This window comes from Rattus norvegicus, chromosome 1, assembly GCF_021556685.1.
Source record: "Rattus norvegicus strain SHRSP/BbbUtx chromosome 1, alternate assembly SHRSP_T2T, whole genome shotgun sequence".
Lineage (NCBI taxonomy): Eukaryota > Metazoa > Chordata > Mammalia > Rodentia > Muridae > Rattus > Rattus norvegicus.
Window position 1 is genome coordinate 134,797,501 of NC_141534.1, and position 18,970 is coordinate 134,816,470.

The following is an 18,970-nucleotide window of genomic DNA, read 5'->3' on the forward strand; positions in this document are numbered from 1 at the left end:
CTCCCTTGGTTTCTGGAGCTAGACAAAAAGCTAGACAATGTCTTTAAATAGCTGCAGGAAGGAAGATTAGAGCAGGTATTCTCCACGGTGATGGTGGTGTGTGGGAGTGCATATCTTGGAGTACAGTGTGGAAAATAAACTCAGAATTAGGTTATTTGAAACATTGATGCAAATTTGAGCGACTCGGCTGCTGGGCTATGTAGGGCAGCTCAGACTCTCGGGCTTGAGGTACTGAAATTTTATGTTTATTAAAAGGGGAGTGGGCTTAAGAGAGATTGTAGACACCTTTGGGGATGGAAAAAAGGGAAGGTCATTATGTTGTAATCCGAGTTCCAAAGTTAGACGTGAAAAGTGAGGGGAAGAGAGGTGTTTTTTGGAACAGGAGACAGTGGAAGGAGCCTGGGCGACCTTGAGAACTCAGGATAGGAGACAGTCTAGCTGCATGCTATCCCACTCCTGAGAATGCAAAGTGAGAGGAGCATTTGCACTTAGGTGGCAGACGGGTGGGAAGTCCATTTTAGCCATAAATATTTCTTTTTTTATTTATTGTTTTACAATTTTTAATGACTTATTTTTTTCATGTTTATGTGCATTGGTGTTTTGCCTGCATGCATTGTCTGTGTAAGGGTGTCAAACCATTTGGAGCTGGGTTACGGACAGCTGTGAGCTGCCAGCTGGGTGCTAGTCCTTGAGAAGAGCAGCCAGTGCTCTCAATCTCTGAGCCACCTCTTCGGCCCCTATATTTCGCTTTTATAAATTTGTGAATTCATTCATTTGGTCCATAGAGAAGAATCGAGTGACCCAGACATTGTGCTTGGCCTGGGGACTGTGCTGCTGAGCTCACCCATTGCACTATCAGCAGAAACAATTCTCTGGGGGAATCCTAAAGGAAGAGAAGACAGTGGATAGACTGAAGCTGGTAGAAGGTGTAAAGGAGTGACAAGGCTTACAGGCAAGCAAAGATCTTGTGACAATTTCAGGCAAGAAGGAATATGGAACACTGGGTGATAACAGTGAGCATTCTTTTGGTTCAGACCGCAAGGACCATGGCAGGAGGTAGGCTGAGAGATAAGCAGAGCCTTGTAGGCTGTGTTTAACACTTTAGGCTTGCTTTTTAAGGCAGCTGGAGCCCACGAGGCAGAGAGGTGATTGTTAACATTAGCTAACATCTGTGGCACACTAGCTACCTGCCAAGTTCTTTGTATTGAACTTCTAGTATTATTATCTGACCTGCCCTTAAAGCTACACAGTGGTCACAGTAGTCCTCGTTAAGATGAAGATTCATTTTTCTTTAGTTTGTAACCGTGATTATTTATGCTTTTCAAATAATGAAACTGGACTGAAAGATGCCATGAGAGCAAGTCAACTTCGTGTAGACACAGAAACCTACTCCATAAGGGAGAATAGTTATCAACAGTCTTACCCAGCTGTGAAGCCCGTGAACTTCAATGATGGCCAACCCAACTGATATTCCCAGTGATGCGATAGTGGTTATCATGGCGATAGCCAACAGCTGTCTAAGGACTTAAGGCCTACTGAGTAGGAGGAAACGTTCTTGGTACTGTAGACCAAGTCAAGTATCTGTGGCTAGAGAGGACATGAATCCTAGAAGAGTACCAATTACAGCCATTTTGCTAAATCATGTAGCTTCCAACTGCTTTCTAAATACTTATCCTTATACCCATAGGTGAGTGTAGCTCTCATTATTCATCAAAGATGTCTCCTTTTTTTGCAGAAGACTATCACAGAGATTCACAACTAGTCAAAATGTAGAGAATTAACTTACTATAGGGTTTGCAGCAGCAAGTAGGACATTTGTAAGGCAAACCCTGCACACCCAAGGCTCAGGAAAAATCATGAAATAAAGGGGTAGACAAACTTGAAGAGCCAGAATATTGGGAAAACAGTTGCAAGACAGTGTCTTCTGCATCTTCTGCTCTTGAAATTTCAGCCATATGGTTGCCTACATTAATACTTGTTTGAGACTATGCTAGTCACTATGGTAACATAGACAAAAAGTCCACAAGGCCCTTTCTCTAAATGAAGAGCTACAGACAGTCAATGGTTGTTCTGGGAGAATCAGTTTTCTTCATGGATGAGTCTCATGAAAGGCTGCCCAATCTGAAGCAGTCAACACTTAAACACATGTCATAAGGGCAACACTAATTGCACTCAGTAGGTTTACATGCATGCATACATACATATATACATACATACACATATACATACGTAGGCTATGAGTAAGTGTGGTTAAAATTATAAAAGAGGATATCAATCCTATAAGGAACTTTGGGGAAACATAGTAGGAGTTGGAAGGGAAGATGGAGGAATGAAAAGGGTGTAATTCAGGGGTTTCATGTATGGAATTCTAAACAAAATTTAAAAATAGCCAGTGTGGTGGTCTAGAACCTAGATTCTTTTAGCCAAATAATTTTATTTTCTTGAGGACTCAGTACCTGGGCTCTGCTTCTTCATTGCTTCTGCTCCTGCCCCTCCCTTTCCCCGATCCCTTCTATATAGTTCATCTCAAAAGTCATGGCCCCTTTTTAATTGTTATTGCTACACACACACACATACACACACACAGACGCACCTTTGGACACATGAGTATATAATCTACTGATTCTATTTAATTGCTTTATGTACATACGTCCATGTGAGTATGGACATGAGTGGTCTATGTGGGACCTCGTTTCTTCAGGAGACTGATTATCTCTTTGTGCTGGATAATCTTATGTCAGCTTGACACAGCTAGAGTCATCTGAAAGGAGGAACCTCAATTGAGAAAATGCCTCTGTACAATCCAGCTGTGAGATATTTTTCTTAGTGATTAATGGGGTTGGGCCCAGCCCCTTATGGGTAGTGCCATTCCTAGATGGGTGGTCCTGGGTTCTATAAGAAAGCAGGATGAGAAAGCCACATGGAACAAGTCAGTAAGCAGAACCCCTAGAAGGCTTTTACACCAGCTCCTGCTTCCAGCTTCCTGTGGTGCTTGAGTTCTTGTTCTTGGCTTCCTTCAGTGACAGATTACATTGTGGATGTATAAATCAAATAAATCCTTTCCTCGCCAACATGCTTTTGGGTCATGGTGTTTCATCGCAGCAATAGAAACCTTAACTAAGACACTCTCTTTCAACAGGAATTGTCCGCTCTTCATGTAGGGGTAGGAGCATGTGAGATTTCTCCTGCCCGTGTTGGCATGTCCACTAGTTGTGTCATTATGGTGATCTTGTTTAGGCCACTCTGTTGTTGAATGTTCACGGGTGCAGTGGCTTCCCTGACATTCAGAGATGACACTATCTCACAACAGATGTTTTCTTAGTCTGGCTCTCATAACCTTTCTTCCCCATCATGATTTTTTTCTGGAGCCTTAAGTGTAAGGGTTGCATTGAAAATGTATTGGTTGGCGTCTTGCAACCCACAATTAGTTATTTTTTGCATTTTGACTGGTTGTCAATCACCATAATAGTCTCCATCTCTTTGTTGAGGATTGAGCACTCTGCTTATCTGTGGTAAAAGGATAAGTATTTAGAATACACTTGGAAATTATACTGGCTTAGGAAAATGATAGTAGTGGGTTCTCCTCCAGGGTCTGTGACCTCAACAGACATACATAGTTGGCTAGGTTTTCGGTACCTGGCATGACTCCTCTACTACTGACTAGGCTTTCTGAGTTCAATTAGATGGTTACTGGTTGTCCCTAAGACGAATGTGCCACAATCGCACTGGGGATATCTTGCTCATCCAGTCCTTGTTGTGGCTCACAGGCTTTATGGCTTTGTAGAATTGTATCTGTGGCTATGTAGATTGATTGCTCTTCTCTCTTGGCAGCTTTCATAACAACTTCTGAGACTATGGGAGCCAGTCTGGAAGGACTATGGAAGGAGGTGTCCAGGCCACTTCCAGCTTGATTACTTGAAATCTTATGACTGATTAAGGTTGGACATCGAGGCCCTGGTTTCTTAAGCAGTAGGGTTATCTTCAAATTCTGCACCCAAATCTTAAACTTTATATCAAAACCCCACATGGGATCCTATGACTGAATATGGAGTTCATAAGAATTACACTGACACTGTCACTGTCTTCAGACATACCAGAAGAGGGCATCAGGTCCCATTACACATGCGGTTGCTGGGAATGGAACTCAGGACCTCTGGAAGAGCAATTAGTGTTTTTAGCCACTGAGCCATCTCTCAATGACTTCATGGAATTCATAGGCAAATGGATGGAACTAGAAAATATCATCCTGAGTGAGGTAACCCAATCACAGAAAAACACACATGGTATGCACTCACCGACAAGTGGATATTAGCCCAAAAGCTTGAATTACCCAAGATACAATCCACAGACTACATGAAGCTCAAGAAGAAGGAGGACCGAAATGTGAGTGCTCTACTCCAATTTAAAAGGGGGAATAAAAATATTTATAGGAGGGGATATGGAGACAAAGTTAGGAACAGAAACTGAAGGAATGGCCATTCAGAGCCTGCCCCACAAGGTATACAGCATATATATATCTCCCCACAAAAAACTAGATGATATTGGTGAAGCTAAGAAGTGCATGCTGACAGGAGCTAGATATAGCTGTCTCCTGAGAGGCACAGCCAGAGAATGTCAAGTACAGAGGCGAATGCTAGCAGCAAACCATTGAACTGAGAATGGGGTCCCCGTTGGAGGAATTAGAGAAAGGATTGAAGGAGCTGAAGAAGCTTGCAACCCCATTAGAACAACAATACTAACCAACCAGAACTTTCAGGGACTAAACCACTTTCCAAAGACTATCCTTGGACTGACCCATGGCTCCAGCTGCATATGTAGCAGAGGATGGCCTTGTTGGGCATCCTTGTTGGAAGGAGAAGCCCTTGTTCTGCCAAGGCTGGACCCCCCCCCCCCAGTGTAGGGGAATGTCAGGGGGCGGTGGGAAGGGGTGGTGGTTGGGGGGGGGAAACACCCTTATAGAAGAAGGGACGGGGGTGGGATAGGGGACTTATGTCCAGGAAACCAGGAAAGGGAATAATGTTTGAAATGTAAAAAAAAAAAAAACCCAATAAAGAAAAGAATTACACTGACAGTTTAATTCTTTAATTTTTGAGCCCACTATGACCCAAAATGGTTTCAAACCCAACACATAAACTATCTAAGGTGATTCTATCATGTTTGTCTGTGTTGTACTTGCACTGTCATTGTGGACTGAGTTCTGAAAACACAACACGTGCACTCCGCATTGTGAACTCCTTCATGCCATGAAACAGCAACAGAATTGCCTGAAACAAGACTATTGTACGTTATGAATTACAGTTCTTTTATGTATTTTATTGTATATACAAAGTTTGTTCTTTTCTTATAGAAATATAGTGGTTTAATTATGGAAAACAAAGATCTTTTAATGTTGCCCTGCAGTCACTCCTTAGCATGTATCAAATTAGTACATCTTATAATTGTGTTGTGCTAGACAAGCATATTTATCTCATGTGTGTGTAAATTTCCTCTCTAAATGTTCAATGTATATGCATATCAAATATGTTTTTAGAAATACTGTACAAATTTATTATCAGAAAATACTTACTTTGTATATCTATTTTGCATACCTCTATATTTAATGCTATGTAAAAATTTTTCAGACTGAAATGGGTTATGAATGGAAAAAGTTTAAGAAAGGCTTTTTAAGAGCTCTCTGATGTGTCTAGTTGTCTTATTTTTCCGTGGCATGCACAGCTACTGATATATGAAGTCTAAGAGAGGCCTGCAAAGTGATATCCTAAGTTTGTAACTTCTTTAATGATTTTTAATTGAACTTCTTCAACTGGCTACTTAGTAGTTAGTTAAGAAAAGGCAGGACGAATACCTAATGGCTTTTGTATCACTTTTAAGATTATGAACTGATTCCTATCAATCCCTGAAGATAATTTATTTCCCTTAAAATCATTGTAAACTCATGGATGTTATATGCATGCATATATATATACATATTTATACACATATATACACATATATGTGTGTATGGATATATATGTATGTATATGTATAAATATGTAACTGATGTAAATATGCACATATTTATGTATGCATGTATGTGTATATGTATATTGGTTCATAGATATAGATATCTTTTTGTTTCTGTTTATGTCTCTTTCTGCATCTCTCTCTCTTGCTCTCTGTGTGTGTGTATGTATGTATGTGTGTGTGTATGTATGTGTGTGTATGTGTGTGTATGTATGTGTGTATGTATGTATGTGTGTGTATGTATGTATGTGTGTGTATGTATGTATGTGTGTGTATGTATGCATGTGTGTGTATGTATGTGTGTGTATGTGTGTATGTATGTGTGTGTATGTATGTGTGTGTGTGTGTGTGTGTGTGTGTGTATGTATGTATGTATGTATGACTGTTGATGCTCATGTGGAGGCCACAAGACAACTTTGGTGTGTTCTTTCCTCCAGCACTTGCTAAGCACAGTCTTCCATTTTAATCACTTGTGAAGTGACTGGCAAGTTATTATAGTTTTAATTGTAGCTCCTTAATCTTTCATGAGGTTCAGTACACCTTGTTTATTGTCTAGTTGGGGCTGCCTGTTTTATTGTTTATCTATTTATTGTTTATTTATTGACTTCACTATCTTTCTTTAGTTAGACTGGTTTATTCTTCCATTCAACCCAGGCTCTGTGACTTACAAGTTTCTTTCCCTGATTTCCATCTTTGCTGTGAATAGAAGTTCTTGATTTTTATGCAGGTGAATAATAATCTTATCCTTAATGACTAGTGCCTTTTATGTATTTTATAAAACATTTACCTATCAAGAAGTCATTAAGATTAATTGCTATGCTGATTTCACATTTAAATCAGTACTACATTTAGAGTTTTTTTGTCTGTGTGGTAAATTAGAGGTCAAATTACTCTCCCCTCCCCATTAATATCCAATTTTCAGTTTCTTAATCTGTAGAAAATCATTAGATACATTCTTGCTCACCTTCTTGGTTCCAGAGACAAAAGAGTAATTCTAGATGCTGACCCACTCACTGGGTTTATATCTTGTACCAGGATTCCATCCTCCTGTGGTAGCTGTCTGGTATCTTCGGGAAGACATCTTGTAACCTGTGTTGTTCATGCTTTTCTATTTTTTTCTCAAAGACAAAAAATAGACAAAAAGTTTCATAGTCCATCACCATAAAAAGATCGAAGTCCAGTGATTTACATAGTAAAAGATACACTGCTTCTCATTTCTCTCAATTGTTGCCAGTGGTGATGTCTTAAGTAAAATAGTAACCCATTGGCTCATTCCTTTGAAGCAAACATTTCACACTCTCCAGAACATTCGAGGGAACATTTTCCAGTATATTCTTTGCCCCTTTATATGAATTGCAGGAAAACATAAGGTGTCTGGGGTCAGATATCTGTCTCCTAAAGTACCAGTATGAACAGAGTTATATGTACATGGAAAGACGGAGGTGGGAAGAGAATGAGATGCTCACATTTATTGGAATCATTATAATAATTCATTGAGGAATTTGACTCCTTTTGTCTCTAAAATTGGGTTGCCCAGGAGTAATATGTATCTCATTGAAAAAAAAATTCAGATTCCAGTGTTTTCCCAAGGACAGTTTGCTTTTCCTTTTACTCCTTTATTAGGTGTTATGAGCAGAGTCCTGACAGCCTGTCACTTTGAACTTTGTCTCCTGTTGAGAAAACATTTGTCCACATATTTGACTGATCCACACTAGCTCAAGGGATTGCATCCCTCACCGTCTGGAAGAGAGCTCATAATATCTGCCTCAGTTCTACTTTTCCTGTATCATTTCCGCTAGTCTCATCCATCTGCTACACTACAGGAAGGTCTTAGCTTGGAATATAGTTAGCTCATTGAGGCCTCTTTACCTTTCCACATGATATTCCTATAAGCAGTGTAGTTGTCCTCATTGTTGTTACTGCTGTTTGCTTTGTTTTTGCAAGGTCTCACTGTGTAGCCCTGGATAGAACTCACTATGGAAGTCAGGATGGCTTCAATTACACAGAAATCCTCTTGCCTACCAAGTCCTTGGATGAAAAGTGTGTGCCTCATGTCCATCTTGAAGTGTTTTTATAACAGTGCTAGTAGCCTAATACAACTGACAAATAAACAGCTCTCTGCTCTCCCCAGATTAAATAGGCTACTTTTGCCTCTATTAACTTACCAGTCCATCCATCCATCCATCCATCCATCCATCCATCCATCCATCCATCCATCCATCCATCCAACAATATACCATGCACCTTTGTAGGTATTATGAATATTATGAACATAAAAACACCCAAGACATAGAATTTGTCCCAGTTTCACCACTCACAGTCAGGCACACCCTAGTAGAAAAGATTCACTACAATTAAGGGCATAAATGCATCAGAGGAGGTGCAACTGGAAAATTCAGTAGGTAGGAACTCCTTGTCTCTGGAAATATGGTGGATCAGTTAGAATCTGTTTCTGAGATCCTGACAACCTGCACTGAAGAACTGAATCAAGGCAGCTACCGTGAGGAGGGCAGGATAGACTGGACTGCAAGACTTGGTTGGGAGTGGAATGCCTGCCCTAGTCTGTAACTGATTGGCTGTTACAGTCGAGGAGAAAGGGGAAGTACCAGTTTTCTGGGCTGCTGACTGGAAATGGAAGTGTGGACATGAGCTATACAGGAGGGAAGTGAGAGCAAGTGGAAGAACAATTTGTTGAATGGTTGATGTGCCCCTGGGACATTCAAGTGCATTACAAGGCTACACTGTGGAGGTCAGCCCCAGCTGGGCAGTAGCTGAAGTCATTTTGTAAGTATGAGAGAAAGGAAGAGGGATTAGACTTACTGCAGGACTTTGGAGAATAAAGGTCAAGAGCGACAAAAGGGAAACTAGAAAACAGAATAATGTCTCAGACCCAGATTCTACACGTGACCACAAGAAAGGATAGTTCTGTCAATGACCCTCAACATGGCAATACTTTCTGACTATTATCTTCCAATATTGAACTTTTTATTTGTGTCTTTCTTATAAATTATTGCGCATGGACTCTACTAAGACATTTCCCCTCTAACACCTCTGTCATTATTTCCCTGCAGCAGGAGTCCCCAGGAACACTAAATTTCTTCAAGAAGCTGGTGCTAGTGTTTTAACTTCTCAGTGCCTGTGGGAAGCTCCGTGATCACCTTCAATCAGTCATTCACACGAGGATCATATATTGCAGTAAAAAACTTATACATGAAATTTTAAATTCCCTCAAAGTCCCACAGTAACCCATTAGTGAGCCCCATGATGTGTCATAGGCTCAGTCATTTTCATTTTGGTATGAAACCCTATTTTCCCTGATTCCAGTTCATTAAAAATGTTGGGCAACCTTGCCTCATGGCTACTGTATCCCTGGTTTCTGTTGTAGTGTTTAGAACACGGTATGAACTCCCAGGCTTTGTAGCATGCACAAGGGAGCTAGAGGCCTTTTCTGCTCTTCTCCTGCCTCTCTGACAGGCTCTGCCCACTCCCTGTTGTATCTGGCTTGTGATGTTATAAGAACAAAATTATGGTTATCCACAATTTCCCTCTTAAACAAGAAAATGACAAGGTTGGGTCTCCAAATACCTATTGCTGTGGGAGATGACTTGAGGCCAAAGAATTGTTCATGAGCTGAAGCATTTCACATAGAAATGACCTAAAGCCTCCATGGGAGACCTAAAATATACAGCCCAGAGACTTAGGGAAGGGTTGATGTTAACTGTTCCTCCTGTTGTGAAGAGGCTTAACCTTTGTGTAATATACACTTATACTTTGGAAGGTAATCTACTACACTCATAGTTTACTCGTGTGAGCATTAATCATGTTTAAAAAACACATGCAGAAACACCTATACCAATATGTGACCAAATGTTGGAAAAGTTAGCCCAGAAAAGCTAACAATCTTAGCTATCATAATCTCCAGTAGTGTGGGGTTCAAAGCTGAGGATGATGCCAGTTTCTGGGTGTGCTCTTACCCTCTAATGCTTACCATGGCTATCACCACTGAGCGAGTCAAACAGTCAATCCCACTCTCAGGTTCAACAAGAACATTTCTGCTGAGCCTCACATGGGCTTGTGCTCAGGAGTTTAACAGACAGTTATGAGTAACTCTCTTAGTTTCAGAATTCTTCCTAAGAGCATAAGAAGCCTTACCAGCTACCTTCAGCAGTTCTTGATTAGGAGTGCAACATGTCACTTCCTAGAATATGTCTTTTTGTATTTTAGGTCCCTACCTGTCCTGTGCTAAGGTTTTTCTGAGGGCCATCTGAAATAAGTTACAAGTCTAACAAAGCTACAATCCACTGTCCATTTGTATTTGAAGAAATGAATGTTCTAAAAAAAAAAAGGGATGGGGATTTTCCCAGTGTTCCTTTGCCTACCTACTCATAGCACCCCAAATTTGCATTTGTTAGCTGGGGATAACACCTGTTGTTCTTTCAGCTCAGGAGGTTATGGGTCAGAAATTTAGTTAATCTCTGTGCCACCGTGACTGGGTCCTAGCATGGTTGGTTCAAATGCCTGGAGATTACTGAGATCATTTGTCCTGTAGCCTGGTGCTGGCTGTTTAGGATCCCACTGATTTTCTTGAAAGCACATTTTTTGGGGGGGGTCATGGGATGTCAAAGTTCAGTTTTTTGCATCTGCACCTGCTCAGACTTCCTCCTCCCTCTAGCTTGTGCTTCCTGTCAGTATGGAAGTCCAGGGTAAATGGATTTCTTAATGGAGCCGGCCTCCCCAGGTTAGAAGTTTCGAGAATCTACAAGACCTTTTATGACCTGTCTTCATGAGTTCCAAATTGTCACGTTTGTCACAATCTAATTTAAGTCCGCCTCTAAAGGAGAGATAACAAAAACTTTCAACTGTCTTCAATCTGTAAGAATCAAAACTGGGACAAGGAGCTTAGGTGTTTGCTTGCCTTCCAAAGCCCTGCTTTTCCTCTTAGTTGCTTTGTTTCTGCCAGTACCTGTGTGGGGTGGTCACAGGGCTCCTCATTATGAGCAGGACCCTGGGTCATAATGTAAATACATAGCCAGCTGCAAGAGGGCCACGGCTTGACAACCTGTGACATGTCAGGGTGGGACAATGAGAAGGGCTACCATCCATATCCTTTTGGGGAAAAGGGACATCAATGCTATCCCTCATACTGCAGGTGGGCTAGGGTTTATGGGAAGAACAGTTACAGCAATGAAGGGGAAATGCTAATGAGCAGTGCTAATGAGGGACAGTGACAGGAAAGAGGGAATGAGTTCTTGACCATATGCTAGAGGAATAAAGGCGAATGGAGAAGAAGTCAGGGGACCCAGCCTTCCACTACACCTCCCAGAAGGAAGCCTATCTACCACAAGGCAGTCCTCCAAACGCAGGAAGCAAGGACCTCATTCCCTGGAGTCTTTCTTTGCCAACCAGACTAGCAGAGGTCAGTGACTGTAGTCTCAGGAGTATTAAGCAAGCCTACAGGAAGGATTTTATAGGAGGAGTCACCTTGGAAACCCTGCTTTTTCTCTCTCTGGGAGCAGTATTGTGGCACTGAGGAGAATGGAGACCAAATTTGTGGCATCATGTCTCAAAATCTTCCTCCTCATCTACTCCTTTGCATTTTGGAGCACTGGGGTTATCTTGTTGGCTTTTGGAGTCTGGGGAAAGCTTACTCTGGGCACGTATCTCTCTCTTCTTGCCAAGAATATTGCAGACATTCCCTTTGTGCTCATTGGAATTGGTACCATGATTATCATTTTCGGTTTATTCGGATGCTTTGCTTCATGCAGAGGTAGCCCATGGATGCTGAAGTTGTATTCTCTGTTTCTGTCACTGGTGTTCCTGATTGAGCTTGTTGCTAGCATCTCAGGGCTTCTGCTTCATCGTGAGATCAAGGACAGATTCCTGAAGATTTATACCAATGCTATACAGAACTATAACGGCAATGATAAGAAGAGTCAGGCAGTGGACCAGGTGCAGTATGGTCTGATGTGCTGTGGTGTGAAGAACTACAAAGACTGGAACGACAACCCCTACTTCCTGAATCATGGTATCCCCCAGAGTTGCTGCAAGGATGAAACTGACTGTAATCCCCCGGATCTACACAATCTGACCACAGCTGCCACCAAAGTTAACAAGAGAGGTTGCTATGATCTGATGATAGGTTTCTTTGAGGCAAACATGGCAGTCATCATTGGAATGCTGTTTACAACCACATTTTCCCAGTTGATTGGCATAAGGTTGTCCTGTTGTCTGTCCCGGATCATCATGACCCAACGGTATAAGAGGTGTGTAAAGTCTTCCAAGAGAAATAGCCTGCTCCAAGAGTAAGAAGCCTGTTTCCAAGAACTACTTCACCCTCTGAAAGACTTGCAAAGAACATCATTAGTACACAGAACTCATCTGCCCTGCTCGCACAGCTCTCTTCCTCAGGGCCTGCCCCATACAAGTTGCTGGCACCCCACCTGATCTCTGTTCCAACTTTTAGACCACATGAAGTGTCCTGCTCATCTCATAAAGCCCTGCCGTGTTACACAGTGTAACCACCTGCAGCTTGTCATAGTGAACCCCACCCTATAGCCCTGTGTGTGCAAGCTCTTCCTCATGTATCTGGTCCAGATGCAGGTTATTGTTGGAGACTAGTTATTACACCATCACTGGCCTCCTGTGGCCCTGAATGAAGTCTGGGAGGCTGCCAGCCATTTATCATGGTCCATAAATGCCACACACCTTTCTAGAGATAACCTTATGATAGTTCTGTTCTTTGGGTCTAATCTTGTTTGCTTCGGTTTTTGCTTTGCTGGGATTTTTCCTACTTTCTTTAGAATGCCTAGGAGACATGAAGAAATACATTAGTAGTTAGTCATAAGAAGATAGCATGTGTTATGGTGGAATAGTGTTGAGTGTACAAATTCTAGCTAGTTCCACACCTGGATATATAGATACAACTTAGTACATGTTGGTCATCCAATTGAGACCTGCACAACCTCATTACAAGGCTGTGTTGTTTCTTTCCTTGAATGAAAGGATGCCAGCTCTGGTTTGCCTTACCAACTAATTGCTGTTGGGGTTTTATTTTTTCTGGTTTTATTTATTTATTTATCTATTTATTTATTTACATTGACATTATAGACTTTGAGGGCCTCAGATCAACTTAAAAATGGTTGTGATCTGAGAGGAGGGAGGGGCTGCAATCGGAATGTAAAGTGAATAAAAATTATTTTAAAAAGTGGCTAGAAAGGAAACTGGAACAAAAAAATCAGATCTTTTGAAAAGATCTTTAAAAACGAGGCTTCTGGGTTTCAAGGGTTGACTCGGTAGAGTTGGCTGTGCAAATATAATCTCAGAACCCATGTAAAATCTGGATGTGGTGGCCTTCGTTTACTAATCCAGTGCTGAGGAGGTAGACACAGGTAGACCTCACACTTGCTGGCTGGCTCACACAGCCTAATTTGGAAGCCAAAGGCCAGTGAGAAACCCAGCCCCCCAAAACAAACAGACAGACAGACAAAAAACAAGGTGGATAGCATCAGAGGAATAGACGTCTAGTTTGACTTCTGGCCTCTACACCTCCATATATGTGCTCCCCAAACACATATACTCCTCTCAAACAACCTCTTCTGTGTAGCATATCAACAAAACGGATTGATATCTGTAAGCATCTGTGGCATGTGTATCAATAAATAGAGCAATCATGAACAGCCAGGAAAGAGTGGTGCTGCGGAAGCTCCTGTGTGGATTGTTCTCATCCACTTCTCTGTCTCACTGGTGATCACTGGAAAGTCCTGGAGAATTGAGAATTGGGCTTTAGGGTGCTGGTAGTGGCTTGGCCAGTGAATAACCTGTCTTTGTGACATTCTAGGTTCTCCAATGGGCCACTTAAAGGCATGCTTCTTTTCCAACAAGTTTTTCATGCACTTAGTGCCTCTGCATTTGGAATGTTCTTTCCACACAGAACATTCTTTGAACAGCGTGGTAGCCTTGAGATGAGAAAATGGACTTATCTGAGTATTGCACTTTGTGTATTGCCTCTTATCACCCACTCAGTTTTACTAATAGATTCATGTGGGCCATCGTGCCTGAGTTTGGGGCATGAGTCATTGCCACTCCACTAGTTACAACAACAGTGCCACATTCTTCTCCAGAGATAGGGGTGAAGGTGACCATCATGATTCCCAGTAATGGCTGAGGTCATGAAAACACAGTAAGCATTCTGGGAAGAGATCTTCTGAACACACCACAACAAAGGGGGGTTTTATTTTCCTGTCTTTTTTTTAAAGAAACATGTGCGAATCCAGTACTGGGGTTTCTTGCAGTCATCTTATAACCATGTGGAGAAAGGCAAAAACAAAACAAAACAAAACAAAACAAAACAAAACAAAACAAAACAACCATACCAAAACCAGATACTCCAGGCACTGGGGTCTACAAATCAGGACTGCTGAAGCTCCTCTTGTGTGTTTTAAGTCATTCTTGGTTTTTATGTTTGTTTGGACTCTAGTCAACCAAGCATCTGAAGTCTGGTCTGAATTTCAAATAAAGATGTGACCCAGAGTCTCTTAAATTTTCCTTGAAGAGAGCAGATACCCAGATCTTAAGTTCGGAACTCCATTCCTGGTTTACATGAAACATGGGTGAGGTGCTACAGAGAGGTAGAGACATGCAGAGACAAGAAGAGACAGACATATAGGAACTGGAATAGAGAGGTGATACTAGAGAAAACTCAGATTTCTGTTGTTTTTCTTTTCAACTCTATGCAGAGAACATAGACTTCTAAATATGGCACAGCCATTAAAGAACCAGTGTTAAGCCAAGCTCCTCTTTGAAGAGACATCTACCATGATATACACAGTTCCCATTGTACAGTAGATTTGGAACATGGGGTTCTATGGCTTTAATGAGGGACAGAAGGGACGGGTAGTGGTATTTTCCTATATATGTGTATTATAATTGTAGAGGGCCGCAATAACATTCGCCACCACTAAATGGCGCTGGCTTCCACTGCGCCCCACGTGGTAGGCCAGGATAGCCTCCGCCATTACAAGATGGCGCCAGCATTCGCCGCGCCAGCCAGCCCCCCTTTCAGGAAGTTAACTGTGCACATGTACAAGAGTGCCTTCGTGCCAGGTCTTTGCCCACTCCGGGGCGTGCCTAATGAGATCATGGGTAAAGCAACCAATCAGGTGTGGATGCGCGGCACTAGGGGATTTATAAGCACATCATGTTGGTGCGGCGGGGCTTCTCCTTAAGATAAAAATAAAGTTTTACTCATAGCAAGGACATCTATGTGTCCGCGTGCTTCTTGCCGGCGGAAAGTTGCGCGAGGGACATATAATGACACACTTGTACTCTATATTGTAGAAAGGAATCTACATGTACATGTTCTTGTCAGGTTAGCATGAACATAGTGCTAAAGATCTGTTTGTTCTTAGTTCCCCTTTGCAGCCCAGATTCCCCTGCAGGAATGGGAGGGTGATAAAAACAGAAGTAGATTTTAATCTGAATTTCATGTAGTACCCAAAGATGGATAAGCATAGAATGAAAAATGGGAGCATAGAATGTCAAGAGGATCACATACATCACATGTCTCAAAAGCATAATTGACCACCGGACCAGAGGGGCAAGGCTGAGCTCTGTACTTATTGACTCTTGGTTCTCACCCCTTTTTCCCCAGACAATCTGGTCTGGCGATGAGATGGAAGACAGAGTTTTAGGGCATTAATCTACTGTCTTAGAAAATTTAAAGATTCATTTCCTGCACCTACTCGTGGATGTTTAGGTAACCAGGAACAACTAAACTCCAGTCTTAGGTAATAATTTTATGGTGGGAAACATGGCACTCTAGGATGGTCAGCTTTAAAAGTATGAATGCTCTCACTGTTGTAACTATAGTGTCCTTAGACTTATTTTCCCTAAATTTCAATGTGGAGAGATACTTTTTATAGAGACCACTGTGTTCAGTCAAGGGCCCTGTAAGCTCTGGAAACCGCAGATCACAGGGTCGTCTCTTTCTTGTTCTATCACTACATTTATGCTTGGATTTTTTTCTTTTGCCTCCTGCACTATTAGTCAGAATGTGAGTGTGTGGTGTGTGTGTGTGTGTGTGTGTGTGTGTGTGTGTGTGCGTGTATGTGTGTATGTGTTAGGAGATTTGGTGACTGGTACCATAGCCTTATATTCAGAGGGCAGGAGGCTATTGCTATTTGCCAGCCTGGCCAAGCCCATTGACCTTATCCCTTCTAACCAGACATAGCTATTTTGTTTATCAAGCTTTGCATAGTCTCCCTGTGAGGGTCCGGGCACTCTGACTCTTCTGCGCATACCTGTCAGTCTCTGGTAGTTTTTCTTATCCAGTGCTTGTGGACCAGCTCCAGCTTGAGCATCTAGCCACATCTCTCCATCATTCAATCAGATGCCACATCATCTCTGAGTTTGGACTTTAGCCCTTCCTCTATTCCCCAGTATACATTTACAGTTGCTCACACGTCACTGCCTCATAGTTCTTTTTAAGAATCATTTCCTCCTGTGCTGAAGCAATCCATCCTATCACTGTCTTCTGGTCTGTCTTCAGATTTCTGTCTCCTGATTGCAGTGATGAGTTTCAGGAATAAGTATAATTAAGATTTTGATAACTGTGTTTTAGTTTTTCTCATTTCTGTGACTAAATGTCAAACCAAAAGCAACTTGAGAGAGAGAGAGAGAGAGAGAGAGAGAGAGAACAAGAGAGAGAGAGAGAGAGAGAGAGAGAGAGAGAGAGAGCGCGCTTTGATTTGGCTTACAGTTTGAGGGATTACAGTCCATCCATCATGGTGGGGAAGCCATGGCAGCCGGAGCACAAGACTGTCGGACACATTGCATTCATAATCAGCCAGCAGAATGTAATGATTGTTTACACTCAGCTCACTTTCCCCTCTTTGCTTAGTCTTCAACCCCTACCTATAGGGTTATGATGGGTTTCCCACATCAGTTAACCTACTTAAGAAACCGCCTTATAGTTGTTATGCCAGAGGTTTGTCTCCTAGGTCATTTTAAATCAGGTCAAGTTGACAGTGTTAACCATCACAGGTGATAGTCATCACAGGTGATTGTAAATGTGATGAGGGAAGGGAAGTCCCTCTAAAGTAAGCAGGGGACACCCATGAGCATGTTGACTGAACTGGAGCAAGAAGCAAGGGCAAGGAGAACAAATGAAGGCGTTGGGGGTGCTGACTTGCCCCAGGGGCAATAAAGGAACTTATTTCATAGGGTGGCCCACGTGGAGGTCTTTATCATTCTTCTTTTCTCTCTATCCTGCCTCAAAACAAATCGAAGGAAAACTGCATGAGAAAACACGTGGTCACTAGGGAGCACTGTCTGCTGTGGTTCTCATGCACAAGGCCAGGCACTGTCTAAGGCACTTGGGATTAATGTGGATAATGAACTTACTATCCCCTACAAAGCTCTCTTAGGTTTCCAGGTTTCTCCCTGTGAATGCCGTGCTTGCACACTTTTACCTGTCTCCTAGACAAGTCTAAACTTACCCACAAGGCAGGCCCCTGACCAGTAGTCTGGATTTCCAGGTTGTGACCATCATCAACTAGTCTCCACAAATACCCTGCAGACTTATGCTTGAGACTCAGAATGAGAAATCAGAATGTCGTGGGAGTTCCTGAAATAGAAGATATTCTGGGTATGATTTCAAAGGAAAGTAGCATACAGTATTTAGTAACATTTTCAAAAGTATTTTAGCAGTGTCTACGAAGAAATTATGTAGCTTATAGAAGATCATCAAATGCTGGACAGCACCATTGACTATTATGCAACAGCGATTGTACAACATTGTCTTTGGTCTCTACTAGGGCTAATGAGTCAACTTAAGGGCTAATTTAATTTCTTCCTAAACTTAGACCCCAGGGCTTAAGTTTGTGATGTAATCCCCATCACATTCAGGGACCTTAACTATATGAACTTATTAATCTTTATTGTATGTTAGAAAATGGAATCATCAGCAGACAGAACTAGGAACATGCCCTTGTCACATGGCCAGAAGATGTACAGATTAAATGGTAGCATTTCTTTTCGGCACATTGCGCTTGGTTCCTGAGGTGATGATCTTCCGCCCTGCAGAGCTCTCTTCCCTACTCTTGCTTCCAACCTAGTTCATTGGGTTCCTTTGACTCTCTGATGTCTCTGTGCTGATTGGTAAATATTTTCCTCCATTTCCCCAAAATCTCATATGGGTTTTCTTGAGCTTTTGATGTAAGATACATTAAGTTCTGGGGCTGGAAAGATGGATCAGTGACTAAGAACACTTACTGCTTTTGCAGACGACCAGGGTTTCATTCCCAGCACCAACATGGCAGTTCAAAATCATGTATAACTCCAGTCGCAGGCTGTTCTATTCCTCTTCTGACCTCTGTGGGGCTCCTGCACATGTATGGTGCACATAAATACATGCAGGCACACATGTATGTGCAGAAAAGCTTATATAAACTTCCTCAGAAATTCTGGGATGGAATCTTTGCACAAATACTTACACCCCTTCCCTGAAATTAGCACAGCTCTTGGACAGGTCATGGACCCCTGTCTTTGGAATTCCCCAGGGGGATGAGCTCCAGTTTCTGAGAACAGTAACTAACCTCACAGGGCAGTCATCATTGTGCTCTCTTCCCTGTTTCATTTCTACACTCCATGAGATTGGGGTGTGGGGTTTGGCCTATTATGGCATAAACTGTGCTCACTTCTCCTCCTATATGTTGAAGCGTAAGTCTCAGTGCTCTAGAGTGCTATTCCATTTGGAGACAAGGTTATTGAAGAGGTAAGGAGATTCAGATGGGATTCTGGGGAAGTGTGTGCTTTTGCTCCATGACCAGAACTCTTATGACAACTTCAGTGTAGACTTCAGTGTAGACATAAATTTTCACAGGGGACGAGGGCAAGTGAAGACATGGGGAAGCCAGAGATCTAAGGGCTTATGTGAAGGGCACGAGAAGAAACCAGCCTTGCTGATACT

At 42.1% G+C, this 18,970-nt stretch overlaps 1 long non-coding RNA gene and 2 pseudogenes across 2 annotated transcripts in view; 1 reads left to right on the plus strand and 2 right to left on the minus strand.

The window, feature by feature from the left end:
* Positions 1 to 10,952, minus strand: part of LOC148007716 (uncharacterized) — a 16,622-nt gene extending 5,670 nt beyond the window's left edge. Inside the window, exons 1-2 of the long non-coding RNA XR_015647070.1 lie at positions 9,992 to 10,952; positions 6,968 to 7,121 (exon numbers count right to left, since the gene is read on the minus strand). This is a non-coding gene — a long non-coding RNA (uncharacterized LOC148007716). The remainder of the gene's footprint in view (positions 1 to 6,967; positions 7,122 to 9,991) is intronic.
* A 488-nt stretch (positions 10,953 to 11,440) lies between these two features.
* On the plus strand, positions 11,441 to 12,406 carry LOC102551255 (tetraspanin-7-like; annotated as a pseudogene).
* On the minus strand, positions 11,656 to 12,430 carry LOC682259 (similar to Tetraspanin-7 (Tspan-7) (Transmembrane 4 superfamily member 2) (Cell surface glycoprotein A15) (T-cell acute lymphoblastic leukemia-associated antigen 1) (TALLA-1) (Membrane component, X chromosome, surface marker 1) (CD231 antigen)...; annotated as a pseudogene). Its single transcript, NR_028365.2, has one exon. The product of NR_028365.2 is annotated as a similar to Tetraspanin-7 (Tspan-7) (Transmembrane 4 superfamily member 2) (Cell surface glycoprotein A15) (T-cell acute lymphoblastic leukemia-associated antigen 1) (TALLA-1) (Membrane component, X chromosome, surface marker 1) (CD231 antigen)... (transcript).
* Positions 12,431 to 18,970: the final 6,540 nt, after the last annotated feature.